Here is a 10,918-nt window from a genome sequence, read left to right as displayed (position 1 = left end):
GAACCCTCCAGCACCCTAGTGAGGGTATAGAGCTGGTCCAGTGTTCCACGGCCAGGGCGAAAACCGCATTGCTCCTCCTGAATCCGAGGTTCGACTATCGGTCGGATTCTCCTTTCCAGTACCCTGGCATAGACTTTCCCAGGGAGGCTAAGGAGTGTGATCCCCCTGTAGTTGGAACACAATCTCCGGTCCCCCTTCTTAAAAAGAGGGACCACCACCCCGGTCTGCCAGTCCAGAGGCACCGTTCCCGAACTCCACGCGATGCTGCAGAGGCGTGTCAGCCAAGACAGCCCCACAACATCCAGAGACTTGAGAAACTCGGGGCGGATCTCATCCACCCCCGGAGCCTTGCCACCGAGGAGTTTTTTGACTACCTCAGCAACTTCAGCCAGGGTAATGGACGAGTCCCCCTCCAGGTCCCCAGCCTCAGCTTCCTCTACGGAAGGCGTGTCGGAGGGATTGAGGAGATCCTCAAAGTACTCCTTCTACCGCCCGAGAACATCCTCAGCTGAGGTCAGCAGCGCACCACTTCAACTGTAAACAGTATTCGTGGAACACCGCTTCCCCCCTCTGAGTCGCCGGACGGTTTGCCAGAATCTCTTTGAGGCCAACCGAAAGTCTTCCTCCATGGCCTCACCGAACTCCTCCCAAGCCCGGGTTTTTGCCGCGGCGACTGCCAGAGCCGCTCTCCGTTTGGCCCGTCGGTACCCGTCAGCTGCTTCAGGAGTCCCATGAGCCAGCCAGGCCCAATAGAACTCCTTCTTCAGCTTGACGGCATCCCTTACTTCCGGTGTCCACCACCGTGTTCGGGGATTGCCGCCGCGACAGGCGCCGGAGACCTTATGGCCGCAGCTCCGAACCGCCGCCCCGACAATGGAGGCGCGGAACATAGTCCATTCAGACTCAATGTCCCCCACCTCCCTCGGGACCTGGTTGAAGCTCTGTCGGAGGTGGGAGTTGAAGACCTCTCTGACAGGGGCCTCCGCCAAACGTTCCCAACAGACCCTTACTATGCGTTTGGGCCTGCCAGGTCTGTCCAGCTTTTTCCCCTGCCATCGAATCCAGCTCACCACCAGGTGGTGATCAGTTGACAGCTCAGCCCCTCTCTTCACCCGAGTGTCCAAGACATATGGCCGAAGGTCAGAAGAAACGACTACAAAGTCGATCATCGACCTCCGACTAGGGTGTCCTGGTGCCAAGTGCACTGATGGACACCCTTATGCATGAACATGGTGTTCGTTATGGATAAACCGCGACTAGCACAGAAATCCAATAACAACTCACCGCTCGGGTTCAGATCAGGGAGGCCGTTCCTCCCAATCACGCCCCTCCAGGTATCACTGTCGCTGCCCACGTGGGCGTTAAAGTCCCCCAGTAGAACGACAGAGTCCCCAGTGGGAGCGCTTTCCAGCACGCCCCCCAGGGACTCTAAAAAGGCCGGGTGCTCTACACTGCTACTAGGCGCATAAGCACAAACGACAGTGAGAGACCGTTCCCTGACCCGAAGGCGTAGGGAGACGACCCTCTCATTCACCGGGGTAGACTCCAACACATGGCGGCTGAACTGGGGGGCTATTAATAAGCCCACACCCGCCCGCCGCCTCTCACCTTGGGCAACGCCAGAATAGTGGAGAGTCCACCCTCGATCGAGAAGAGTGGTTCCAGGACCCAAGTTGTGAGTGGAAGTGAGCCTGACTATATCTAGACGGTATCTCTCAACTTCCCGCACCAGCTCAGGCTCCTTCCCCGCCAGTGAGGTGACATTCCAAGTCCCAAAAACCAGAGTTGGCGCCCGAGGTTTGGGTTGGCCGGGCACTCGGCCCCGACCACCGCCCAAATCACAATGCACCGGCCCCTTACGGTTTCTCCGGCAGGTGGTGAGCCCACCGAAGAGCGGCTCCACGTCGTGGCTTCGGGCTGAGACCGGCCAGGCCCCGTGGGCATAGACCTGGCCACCAGGCGCTCGCATGCGACCCCCCCCCCCCCCCCAGGCCTGGCTCCAGGGTGGGGCCCCGGTGACCCCATACCGGGCGGGGTAAACGAAAGCCTTGATTTTTTCTTCATAAGGGGTTTTTGAACCGCGCTTTGTCTCGTCTGTCATCCAGGACCTGTCTGCCATGGGAGACCGTACCAGGGGCATATAGCCCCAGGCAACATAGCTCCTGGACTCATTCAGGCACTCAAACCCCTCCACCACGGTAAGGTGGCGGTTCATGGAGGAGCTGCCAAATATGTAAATGTAGGATGTTATCTGAATGTATTCAATTTATTTTTATAGCATGCTCTTCTCACACTGTGACAAAGAATTGAACAAAGTCAAAGAAACAAGAAATAACTTGATTACAGACTACACACACACACACACTTTCTGAACCACTTGTCCCATATGGGGTCGCGGGGAACTGGAGCCTAACCCGGCAACACAGGGTGTAAGGCTGGAGGGGGAGAGGACACACCCAGGATGGGACACCAGTCTGTCACAAGACACCCCAAGTGGGATTTGAACCCCAGACCCACCGGAGAGTGGGACCCAGTCCAACCCACTGCACCCCCCTGATTACAGACTAGTGAAACACATTATTAATGTATTTATTAAAGTTATAACTATGCCTACTGGCCATGGAGGAAAAGAACAAAAACTCCCAACTGAAAGTTGAGGGAGAAAAAACCTCTGGAGGTCTAAGTGCCAGTGCCCCCCCTCACCAGGCATTCTACATCAAATAAGACTTCTAAGTCAGTTTACAGCTTACAATGGCATTGTTGCTGTATGTTGAGCTGATTTCCCAGTTCAGCAAGGTCATCATGTTCCGTTAGCATGTGGGGTTGTGTAACTGCCGGCTGGCTTCCTCACGTCTTGTTGTAGGGAAATCATGCTCAACAAGAAAAAACTGTTAGTATTTCAAGTTCAAGTTTTATTTGTCACATACACAACCATACTTAGTACAACGTGCAGTGAAATGTTTTTCCGACTGTCCATAATACAGACTAATAGTAGAGATAATATAAATAAGGCAATACAAATAAAGTAGAAATTAGGAACATGCTACAGAAATTTGAAAAATATATAATGATGAAAATAGGATAAAATAAATAATAAAATAAATAAAAAAAGAAATAAAGTAAGATAAGAATAAAGTGGGAAAATAAAAAAAAATAGTGGTCTAATAATGTGGAATAACAGACATATAATTAAGATGTATTAGAAATATACGGCAAAATACCAATGTAGAGTCCAATATTAAAGGTTAAATAAAAAAGTGCAATGTTGTGCAGAAAAAATATGTGCAATGTTCGGCTCAGACAGTGCTTCTTTTGCATACACTCCAGTCTCTACTCCATGGTGCTATTCTGGTTAAGAGCCCGAATGGCCTGGGGGAAGAATCTCCTCCTCATTCTCTCTGTGTTGGCCTTCAGGGAGCGAAAACACTTCCCTGACTGCAACAGGGAGAAAAGTCTATTCTTCAGGTGGCTGAGGTCTTTCAGTATCTTTCTGGTCTTGGTCCGGCACCGCTTGCTGTAAATAGACTGCAGATCAGGGAGCTCAGTGCGGATGATGTGCTCAGCTGATTGCACCATCCTCTGGAGAGCCTCTTGGTGCTGTTCCTAAACCAGGCCATGATGCTTCCTGTCAGGTTGCTTTTGATGGTGCAGATGTAAAAATTCCTCAGTACCCTAGAGGGCAGTTTGAAGTCTCTTAAGCATCTGAGATGGTAATCATGAGAGGTCTTTTGTGATGTGAACACCAAGATAGCAGAAACCGTCCACCCTCTCCATTGGGGCCACGTTGATTTTAAGGGGGTAATAGCTGCTATACTGCTTCTGGCTGAAGTTCACTATCAACTCCTTTGTTTTGCTGATGTTCAGGGTGAGGTTGTTCTTCCGGCACCAATTCTCCAGGTTCCTAATCTCTTGCAGGTAAGCCTTCTTGTTGTTATCAGAGATCAGGCCCACCACAACAGTGTTGTCAGCAAACTTAACTATGGTGGTAGAGTTGGAAGTGGCCACACGGTCACAAGTGTACAGTGAATACAGCAGAGGGCTCAAGACATAACCCTGGGGGGCTCCAGTGCTGAGGGTAGGGGGGGGTTAAACATGTCTGCCCACTCGTACTACTTGCAGTCTGTCTCTAAGGAAGATGGAAATCCACAGACACAGGGACAGGCAAACTCCCATGTCCTCCAATGTAACTATGAATTAAATGTTGCTAGTTACAACACATTTTATGTTCCTGTCTTTTACTAGTACCCAGTGGCATGAGAACTATGGGCAACACAGGATGCTTGGTGTACATCAGCCATCAAAATTATAAGATGCCTAGTGAGACCAGCAACCTTGGTCTTGGACAAGCAATTATAGTCTCTATAGAGTGGTGCTTGAAAGTTTGTGAACCCTTTAGAAATTTTCCTATTTCTCCATAAATATGATGTAAAATATGACTGGATTTTCATGCAAATCCTAGAACCAGATAGAGAACCAGTTAAACAAATGAGACAAAAACATTACTTATTCATTTATTTATTGAGAAAAATTATCAGGTGTTACATATCTGTATGACAAAGTATGCCAACCTCAAGGATTATGAGTTCATTTGAAGGGGAAATTAAAGCCAGGTCTTTCAATCAATAAAATGATGATGGGATGTGAGTGGGAGAAGCTCTGCCTTCTTTAAAGAACCAAAGTGTGGAGCTTCACTATCAAAGTCTAATCTTCACAACACAGGTTTTTGGAAGTGTGTCATGCCTCAAAGAGTTCTGAGGACCTCAGAAAAAGAGTTGTTGATGCTCACCAGGCTGGCAAAGTTTACAAAACCATTTGTAAAGAATCTGGACTCTGCCAGTCCCACTGTTGTCCACACTGCAGTGGAAATGTTTTAGCGGTGGTAACCCTTGGGCCATTTTCTCCATACAATTTTAACGCTAAAGTCACCATTACATTTACATTTATTTAGCAGACGCTTTTCTCCAACGTGACATACATCTCAAAGAAAATACAATGTGTACATCACATTAGGAGAAAGAGAGACATAGTTGCAGATGTGATTCCCAAGTACAGTGAGTTTGTTTCTTTCCACCGTATGAACCAATGTTCTTCACACGAGTAGCTGCATAAAATTCAGAATATCAACGATTCCTGATCACCTTCCTACAATTTTTTTTCTGAGATACACAAACATTTACATACATTACAGGGGTAGCTACGTAAAAAGGGTTATCTGGGCATGATCTTAAATTTATGGTGCGTGAACATTTATACCTTACGTGATCTTAAGATATCATGAGTGAAGAAAGTCTGGAAGAGGTAAGTTTTCAGACCCTTTTTAAATGCACAAGGTGTCACATAAATAAATAGATGCAATGTGAACATCTTGCGCCGTTGAGCTATTGGAAGGCACCTTGGTCTTCTAAAATCCAAAAATTGATTTATTTTACTGGATGGCTATCTGAGACTTTTACAGAACCTGCTCAGCAAATAAACTGCCTGTACCTCCCTCTTATATTGATTACATAAACACTAATTCAAGCTGAGAGTGACCAGATGTTGAGGAATGTTGTTTAAGTAAATATAAGATAATGAATTGAAAGTCCTGGAACAGACAGGCATTCCCTGTCTCATGCCCTTTTTTCTAGGAGAGGCTCCAAAGCAGCACAACCCTACACACAAACAGGTAATGATAAAAATGAAATGAAGTCTTGCAGCCAATTCTTAATTCATCACAGCTTTATCTGAGATTTTCACAGATCATAGCTCGTGAATAAATCAAGGAACATGTATATTACTGTTTTTATCCTTAAGGTCTCAAAGGCATTATATGACTACACATTTCAATCTAATTTTTTGTCTATCCAGTTTAATATGCAAAGCATGATCTTAGTGCTGGCATTTCCTTTTCCCAAGTTATACAGGGAAAAAGGCTAAAAACAGACAAAATATCATTCATCAGCATGCCACAGATCCCTGTATTTACAAACTCCATTTCCAGAAAAGTTGGAATACTTTCTAAAATGCAATAAAAATAAGAATCTGCAATCTGTAAATTCTCTTGAACCTTCACTTAACTGACAAAAGTACAAATAAATGACTTCATGTTTTGGCTGACCAACTTGATTGTATTTTGTAAATATAAACACATTTAGAATTTGATACCTGTAACACACTCAAAAAAAGTTGGGGCAGAGGCGAAATAGGAGTGAAAAGTTCATAGAATATTCAAGTAACACCGTTTGGGAAGATTCCACAATAAACAGGTGAGGGTATCATGATTGGATATAAAAGGAGACTCCACCAAAGGCGCAGTCTTTGCAAGCAAGGATGGGTTGTGGCTTACGACTTTGTGCCAAACTTCATGAGAGAATTATCAATCATTTCAAAAAGAACAGTTGTCAAAACAAAATTGCAAATAATTTAGGTCTTTTGCCATCTGTACCAAAGACGAAAAGGACCATCCAGACTGTTATCAACGAAAGCTGCGAAAACCAGCATCTGTGATAGTATGGGGATACATCAGTGCCTACAGCACGGGTGACTTGCATATGTGTGAAAGTACCACTGACATCGAGGCGTATATTGGGATTGTAGAGAGACATATGCTGCCATCAAGGCAACGTCTTTTCCTGGAAAATCCATGGTTATGGTTCAGCAAGATAACGTACATCAGGCCTCATTCTGCACGTACTACAACAATGTGGCATCATACATACAGAGTGTGTGTACTTGACTGGCCTGCCAGCAGTCCACATATGTCTCCTATCGAAAATGTATGGCGCATCATGAAGAGGACAATCAGACAACGGCCACCATGGACTGTTGAGCAAGCAAGAATGGGCAGAAATTCCATTTGCAAAATTGACAATCCTCAGCTCCCAAACGATTAAAAAGTGTAATTAAAAGGAAAGATGATGTAACGTAGTGGAAAACATGCCTGTAGCACGCCGAGGCCGCCTGGAGAGGGGGCGGAGACGGGGTTAAAGCAGCCACAGCTGGGGCTGATTTCATCCCCTATTTCTTCCCCGGTGCCCAGCCGTAAAGAGAAGAGACCGAGGAGGAGAACCAGACCGAGACGACCGCAGACCCGATCCCTGACACGAAGCCCACGTCCTGATCTACCCGACTCTCCCAGCCAGCATGAAACCTTTCCCTACCTGTTCCCTGCTCCCCCTTTCCCATCTCCTTCCTTCTCCGCTGTCTAGGCAAATAAAAGCCCACAGCTACGGGCGACTGCATCTCCTGTCTCCTGCCTTCTCTCTTACAATGCCTCTGTCTCAACTTTTTTTCAGTGTATTGCAGGCATCAAATTCTAAATTTGTTTATATATATATATATATATATATATATATATATATATATACACACACACACACACACACACACACACACACATACACATATATATATTACCATCAAGCTGGTCAGCAGAAAGATTAAAACTCATTTCTTTCTACTTTTGTCAGTTAAATAAAGGTTCAAGAGAATGAACAAATTGCAGATTCTTGTTTTTATTGCATTTTACAAAATATTCCAACTTTTCCAGAAATGGTGTTTGAAATTGTGTATCAGCATCCACAGCCCATAATGGAGTAATTTTTTCCAGGGGACCAGATACGCTGAGGCATATTGGGCAGGGAGTGAACAGCACTTGATGAATGCAGGGAGGAAGCAACCAGGTCAAGGGAGTTTGGAGCAGCAGGAAACAAAAGATGTTTAATTATAAGGTAACTAATGGAATGAGTGATTATGTTTAGAAAGATGTCAGAAAGATTCATCTTGTAGTTATTTTTAACAGGGTTTTGATGCATCATGTTATGTATTTAGGCCTTGTATTCTACCCATGTTCATGTGGGTTTTTCCCTGGGTTCTCCTGTTGTCTCCCACACTGCAAAAACATGCAAGAGTCAATGCGTTTTTGTCATTTCCCTCTTCTGAACTGGCTTCCAATGAAGGCTGTACTTGGACTCCTGCCTTTGCTTTTGATTGTCCAGCGCCACGCCTTTGTATTGCGCAACAGGTCACTCACTGATAATTCCGAATGAATAAATGAACTGAACTTTATCTCACACACACGCACACACACACACGCAGAAGCTGCTTGCCCCGAGCGGGGTCACGACAAGCCGGAGCCTAACCTGGCAATACAGGGTGTATGTACATGCAGTTGGATGAAGAACACGCAACAACACTTGGTGTTACAAAAATAAGTCTACTTAGGTGCAGCATTCAACCTAAGTTTTGTCACAACTTCACTGTTTCACTATGTAGACACCTCACTTTTATTACATCAGATGTAAATACATGGCCACAGTGGTCAATGAATATTTGAGCAAAGAAAAGATATCTTTTTTCTCTCTGTTATTGAACAAATTGTGGAATTACATTGTGTGCTACTTAGATTTTTATGTATTTTTTTAATTTAAACTGATAGTTATGTAATTGGTACACACTTTTCTTCAAAGCAACATAAAGTATAATTCAGAGTAAACAGAGACACACACACACACACACACCCGGCAACACAGGGGGCAAGGCTGGAGGGGACACACCCAGGACAGGACGCCAGTCCATCACAAGTCAACCTAAGTGGGATTCAAACCCCAGACCTGCCAGAGTACAGGACCCAGCAAAGCCTGCTGCGCCAATGTGCCCCCCGAACTTTATTTCGGGGGAAATTCTGTTTGCTTGCAACAGCACAAAATGTGCAACATACCATATGTACATGCAACACACAAACATAGAGATAGATGGTATGACTGACCCATCTGTAAAAACTAAATTAAATTTACAGTGCAATAATATCTTCATATCCTGATCAAAATGAAGATCTTCTAGTGTCATACTGTTGTTTGCAACCCTACAGTGGTCTTTGGAGCGACATAGTGTTCCTAGCAACTACGTTTTTTATTTCACAAACATCTGTAAGCAAAATTATCAAAATGTCTAGATCAAACTCTAACCCTAACCCTAGATCACCATGGACTGTGTTTCATACCCTGCTGTTGCAAGGGTATACTTGGGACCACAACGACCCTGCAATGGACAAGGGCTTGTTGATGTATTCAGGAATTTTTGTTATTAAAAACAAGCTAGAAATAACACATTGCATTGCAGTAGAATATGCTCATGCTGTTATTGTCATGCATGACAGTGGAGTTTATTATGTTTTTTAACTGCTATATTAATTCGACCCCCTCCTGACTGAAATTCACATAAATGGGTGATTTCCTTTTTTCACCCTCTTTCTGTGTAATCATTACATACTGCAGACCCTCTTGTAGGGGGTGTCCACGTATGAGGTTGTTCCAAAAGACACTACTTTCCCACATCATTTCCTGACAGAGTGAACCAGAAGGTATATTTAAAAATCAGACAATCATCGAAAACATTCACTGTAGGTTCTTGTGCAACATGCCCATTAGGCTTACGTCTGGACCCCTGCTGCCTTCCCAAGGCAGAATGCATGAAGAGCAAGAGTGCCCCCTGCAGGCTGGGTTCTATAATTACCCCTTAGATTCCTCCCAGCCTTTCCATGCTATCCTACCCACTGTAACCAGAATGCCCTTCCTGGGGCCTGTCTCATTAAGAATCTGGAAGGCTACAGCATCAGTCCCATGGACCTGCTGGAACCTAAAGGGCCTGGAAGTACTTAGTGGGTGAGCATGCATGGAATTCAAGCCTGACTGAAACAACGTGATGCTAGTAATATGAGTTATTACTAAAGTCCCTACTGATGAAGTATAAGGTATGAAATTCTGTTGTTCAATCTGTCAAACTTGTTTAAAAACAGATTTAACCACAGAATTTAAAAACAAACTACAGGGCCAACAATGAAGCTATAGAAAGATCTTAACCTTCTGGGAAAGTTTTATATAAATGAGCAGCTATCATGACAAACCATATTGATACTAAGGCAAAACAGATTTCAAAAGTTGTTGCTCTGAATAAAAAAAAAAAAAAAAAAAAAAAAAAAAAGAAAACCTTTGCCAAGAAATACTTTATTATATATTTGCCCTAAGTGAATTCAGGTCATCTCTCTCCTCTGACAGGGCAACCTAAGCCAGTCAACAGAAAATATTCTGGTGATAACTTGCATCATATAAACACATTCAAAACTTTGACAGGACAAGCTTTCAAGTTATGATATGTTATAGTTATGAGTGAAGATCACTGCAGCTGATCAGTGAAAATCCAATTTGTGCATTACATTAAGAGAGACATAGCTGCAGACGTGATTCTTAAGTAAACCTAGTTTGTTACTTTCCACTTGATGCAGCGATGCTCATCACTTGAGTAGGTGCATAAAACGCAGGATAGATGAAAGACACTACCTTGTCCTGGCCCACCATCACGTCTGCAATTTCCTTTCCATATTTCGTATCTTTCCTTATGCTTTACTTTGTTCGGGAATCTGTCAATTATTTGAAATAAATCCACAAAATATCAAAGCACCTTAAATCGCCAGGTTTTCCACCCAAGACAGTGAACACATGCCATCATCACTCACACCTACAGTACAGACGGTCCCCAAGTTATGATGGTCTGACATGATTTTTCGACTTTACGATGGTGGGATAGCAATACAGATTCAGTAGAAACTGTACTTTGAATTTCATTTTTTTTTTTTTTGCCAGGCAAGCGATATGCAATACGATACTCTCTTGTGATGCTGGGCAGTGGCAGCGATCCGCATGTCCCAGTGTGCTACGCGGTCGCTATACAGATACCCCCCTGTATCTACGTTGTTTTGTGCATCCATAATGTCACAGAAACACCCAGCTGTTGAGGAGAAACTCAAGATAATTGCCCAGCATGAAGGCGGCAAGCCTGTAACGGCCATCACGTGCATGCTAGGCTATGATGTTCGGTAGGTTACGTGTATTAAATGCATTTAATACACTGCACAAATTCATGACAGTGTCTGGACTTGCCT

Source organism: Scleropages formosus, chromosome 25 (genome assembly GCF_900964775.1).
Source record: "Scleropages formosus chromosome 25, fSclFor1.1, whole genome shotgun sequence".
Classification (NCBI taxonomy): domain Eukaryota; kingdom Metazoa; phylum Chordata; class Actinopteri; order Osteoglossiformes; family Osteoglossidae; genus Scleropages; species Scleropages formosus.
This window is presented reverse-complemented; position numbering follows the sequence as displayed.